We start from the raw sequence: 5,417 nt of genomic DNA, 5'->3' as shown, positions 1-5,417 counted from the left end.
AAGGCAATTTTATTGAAGGAAGGTGTTGTGAAAGTGAGACTTAAATTTCAGTGGCAACATTCACTCTATTACTTACTGTAGAGGATATAATAACGATTCAAACTTACCAATACAAAATCTTAGTGCACTGTAATACAAAGTAATGTGCGATATCAGTCACTTACCAAAGATCTGCAGTTGGTAAGGGGTCTCTCAGCCTCGAGGAATAACCTTAAGAGGTGTCCCAGCTCCAGGGGAGATCACCACTGTGCAGCCAGCTGCTTAGCAGGGAGAGCTCAAAGAAGGCGCACTCAGGCTTTCATATTTATGGAATAAAGTGGTTGGCTCATTGTCAAATTACCTGCGATGGAAAAGGTAAGCATGAGACTCCTTGTACCCACATCTTTCTTTGTTCCTTGATAAATAAATCTTGGAAGAACCACCTGCTGTTCACATGTTAATTACACGGTCGGTGTTCCAGTTTCCAAGCCCATATGCATCAATGCTCACCATGTCACCCTGTTCCTGTGAGTGTTTTCAGAGAATGGGTTGGAACTAGAGAAGTCTTTGGCCTAGCTATAGCCCAGGCCTTTGTTTCCTTTGGAGAAAGCCAAACAGCCGCTAGTTTGGTCAAAGAGTCAAGCGCATCCATCACAGAGGTGAAACGTGACAGCTGCAGAGAACAGAGCACCAGCAAACTCAACTCTAAATCCGGAGCGTCAGAGCTCCCTGGTTTACATCCCATCGGGGCACCGAGCTGTGGCTGAGCTGATGTGCAACAGATGCCTCTGTCCCTAGGTGAGAACCGATCCTCCTACAGATACACGCAACCCCTTCTTAATGCAATGCACTGGAAGGAAGAAATTGCCATCTTGCTTATAAATTGATTTATTTTCCTCTCTTAATTGTTTTAGCTAATGTAATTAATTTCTGCTCGTTTGCTTGTTTGATGTCATTTCAATTATTAGATTAACAGATATTTTTTTCATACTTAACAGACTGGTGAGGCTGAAGGATGTTATCTGGTTTTTCCTGACAGCAGCACAAAAGCTTTCTTCTAATAAGTTGTCAAAAAACATATCACCAGCAGAAACTCCTTAAACATGGCTTGCAGAGATAAAAAGAGAAGCTTATTGTATCTGCTATTTATTTGTACCATGCAAATATCTCCCATATGAACTGATGGGCCTAGCTGTTACAATGATGTTTAACAGCTCACTTATCAAACTAAAAGGAGGCTTCTTTTTTTTTTTTTTTAATCCAAGAGGCAAAACAAGGGTCAGAGTGAAACTATTAGAGATGAATAAAGATCAAAAATCCTAGGAATTAAGCACAGTAAGCTCTTCTTACTAGTTTTGAAACAGATGATCAGCTTCACTCTGTATCATTATACCCCAGGTAAGACTTTGGGGTAGGTGTAAAGTCATCTGCATTAAGGTGAACGGTAGTGCAGGAAACCATGTTTCAGGATCTAAAAATCTGTAGTGCACAGATACAGAAAGACACTGCAAAGCAGATAACTACAATGCAGAAATAAGTTTTCTCAGCAAATCAATGCCAAAAGAGGTGGTGAATAAGGAATGAGAGTCTCAGTCCACACATACCATCAAGATGAGGGTGTAAAAATGTACTGACAGCAATACAAGGAGAACCAGAAAAGCCCAGCAAAACAGCTCAGTAAATTCTGTTTAAACCCTGTTTATTGAATGGCTATTAAATTATTCAAGAGGATAAAATCCTTAAGCTCATCAATCAAGACAATCAGACAGTTTCCTAGCACTGAAGGTATCACAGGGTACCTTCACAAATGGAAGCATGTCAGAGATTTGAGAAAGCAAATGACACGACAGTTTGACATGATAACTTCCAAAGGACACTTTGGCAAAACGAACTTTAGGAATGACCTTTCTCTCATCTACCAGATCAAAACATAATACATCAGAGATGAGAGCCTTCCGGTGCACTTAAAAAGAGAAATCCTAGCAAATGGGTCTGCCAAGCAAAGGAAAAGGCGGGGGGGGGAAGGGCTGTTAAGTAATCAATCACTTGAATGGATTGGGTTTTTAAGACACAGATGCAGGAACAAACTGCAGCTGTTGAGAGAAGCAGTATGTTTTTCCAGCAGGTCTTATTCAAGCAGAAAAGGCCCATCCGGAAATTCTTGCTGACCTGTAAAGTCACATACTCAAAATGGCAGCTCAGCGGCTAACATGCTGGTTAACTGGAAAGGCTGAATTGCCTTGAATTGTATATAAAAGGGACAGCGAGGCTAAGAACCCCTTTTTCTCATTATGTTCCTCTACCAACCTCTTCTCCACTGACATCTTGCCAAAAGAAGCACATCTAGAACCTGAGCTGGGATACTTTCTGCATTAGGGTTGGTGCCATTCTCCTTTTGACAGATTTTCAGGAATGACACGGTCTCTCCTGGTCCTGGAGTACGTGAGCACGCTCCTCACACTCCACAGAGATGCTGTCATCAGCTGCCCTCTAGCTTTAAGCTGCAGCTTTTGGTGGGAAGCAAACAGGAGCAGCAAATCCTTTAGTCCCAGTCCACTGAGAGCTTTCAAGTTCAAGATAAGAATTAGACAAAAACCAGCACAGGATGGGACATATCTATAAATTGTGCTGCCCCCCCTCTTATGAAGAGGACTCCTGTGCAATGAGGTAACTGCAACTTAAAGGCGACTGTTGCTGTGAACTGCATTTACACTTACTTTGGGTTTGCTGATCCCTGAAAACCCCACCTCCATGCCCAGCTGTGAATGGAAGCACTTAGGCACACAAGTAAAAAAAAAAAAAAAAAAAGTGGTCTGAATCAAGAAGCTATTGGTGAGAGAAGCTGATTCTCCAACATAGTGGAAAAAGAAAACAAAAAAATTTAACAGAGCAGGGAGACTTCTTGCAAGTGTTGGTGCGGTTTTGGGATACCAGGAGATAATCCTACTGAAAGGTGTTACTCAACAGATTTAGCTTGCTGCAGGTCTGTTTTAATACAAAACGTCTCTCCTCTGCTTTCAGCGGTGGTCCAGACAGATTTGGGAGATTTGTAAGTGAAAATGCACATGTCATTTTGTAGCCTTTCATAAAGGCAGGGTCTAGAAAGGAATTTTTCTGAATGGGAAAAAAGTTCATCTTAGATAGTCATGCAACAAGCAGCAACTTGCACAGCAAAGGAATTTGGTTTAGGCCATATAGGAAACAAAAGGATCCTCAAAAAGAAACAATTCATAAGTTAATTCATGCGCTCATCTGGTTTCTAGACTTATACTGACTTTATTCAAGCCTCACAAAAGATTCTGTATTGCTTCAGGTCACATACTCAGGAATCCTTTTAGTCATTTTTAGTCATTAGTCCTTTTAGTCTAGATGGTCTAGGACTCACTTCTGAAACTCTTCAAGATGGGACTTTACAGTCATTGGCTCTGAATAATTTTTTTTTATTATTTTTTTTTTATATACATGACAGCACTCTATGGATTTATCTCTGAAAATTTAGCCACAGAGAAGCTTTTACATATCCTGATATTTAGAAAAAGTGGCAGAGACATTAAACACTCCACCACAAAGGCTCTGGTCCAAACGCTCATAGGTCATAGGTAGATGCCTTGGTTTATACAGACCATGAAGCCCAGCCGAGCTTATTAATGAAGGCTGATCCCTCTAGACGCCTATGGTGAAAGCTGAATAAACTGCCAGAGCACAAACCCCGGATCCCTCATAACACCAGAAAGTAAAGCATAGTAGCAGAGGCTCTTGTTCTTGCTCCAGCTGCACCATTTTGAGCTGAGCCGCCTGTGTGGAAAATAACTTTCTGGGACCCCCTTCCAGTCTGGCTGACCCGCTAGGCAGGTAGCTGCAACCTCCTGCAAGAATAAACACCACTGAACTCAAACTGTATTCTTGGCCACTACATGAGCAAGCCAAAATTGTTTCCCAGCTAACCACAGTTGTCAGAGAGCCAACACAACCCAAATATCACAGTTTTACAGCAGTTCCTAGAAGTGGGGAGATGAGGCAGCAGACAAATAGTTAATTTGGCATAAGCACGAAGTGGTATTTCAGTCTTGGGCTTCCTCCTGCTTCTCTTATACTTCCATAACAGTACACAAATGTTGCATTCTTTCCATGGGGTAAAATACCACATGCAATTAAACCACATCTGAGTCAAGTACAAAGACATTAAAATGTATTAAACATGGCACTTGCACAAATACCCACAACCAGGCAAAAAGTCTGTATGTCTTTCTGTGGACATTGGGTTCCTTATGAAAGCCTCCTCTTGGAGAATTATTTCCTGGAAAAGGATCTGGGCATTTATTTTTAATAACTACAACACACAGCTGATTCTCCTCCTCTTTTTCTTCACTCCAGACTCCATCCACAGCCCTCCTGGGACCGTAAGACTTCACATACTTTCAACTGATACCTCAACCACTTTCAGGGATGTATCACATTTCTTCCACAAACCATTAGTTGTTCTTTATAAATGTACACAGTTTGGGGGTGAAGTAACTCCCTTGTGCTAAGTTTCAAAATCTTGAAACTATTGCATACTACAACCCTTTTGTAATCAGTAAGAGTTATCCAGTTAGTTATAAGTAATTCTCTTCACAGAAGAAAAGATATTAAATATGAAGTATGGCTATATGCTAATTTAACATTCCTTAACCTGTCAGCGCAGGAACAGAGGCAGTTAAATCCCATCAAACTAGCTCAACTTTCAGGAGCCCAATGCCTCGATAGCCAAGAAGCAAATATATCCTTAATTATTGACTCAAATCAAGGCAAAGATTGTTTAAAAAAAAATACAAAAAAAAACCCCACAAAAAAATACCCACAAAGAATAAAACAAAAAAGCCCAATAACAAAACAGAAAAACCCAACCATTTTCTGCTCTCTTCCAACCTTTCCCTCACTATGGCCTTAGACAGCCAAAGCAGCAACCCCAGAGCCAGTATTCCAGAGTCTGGACATTGACATTGCAGAGTCTAGTTGGAGGTTAGTAACAAGTGGTGTCCCTCAGGGGTCAGTACTGGGCCCAGTTTTGTTCAACATATTCATCAATGATCTGGATGAAGGGATAGAGTGTACCATCAGCAAGTTTGCTGATGACACAAAACTGGGAGGAGTGGCTGACACGCCAGAAGGCTGTGCTGCCTTACAGCGTGACCTCGCCAGGCTGGAGAGTTGGGCAGAAAGAAACCTTATGAAGTTCAACAAGGGTAAGTGTAGGGTACTGCATCTGGGGAGGAATAACCCCATGCACCAGTACAGGTTGGGGGCTGACCTCCTGGAGAGCAGCTCTGTGGAGAGGGACCTGGGAGTCCTGGTGGACAACAGGATGACCATGAGCCAGCAATGTGCCCTGGCGGCCAAGAAGGCGAATGGCATCCTGGGGTGCATCAAGAACAGTGTGGCCAGCAGGTCGAGGGAGG

Source organism: Charadrius vociferus, unplaced genomic scaffold (assembly GCF_000708025.1).
Source record: "Charadrius vociferus isolate BGI_N301 unplaced genomic scaffold, ASM70802v2 scaffold263, whole genome shotgun sequence".
Classification (NCBI taxonomy): domain Eukaryota; kingdom Metazoa; phylum Chordata; class Aves; order Charadriiformes; family Charadriidae; genus Charadrius; species Charadrius vociferus.
Note: the sequence above shows the minus strand (reverse complement) of the source record.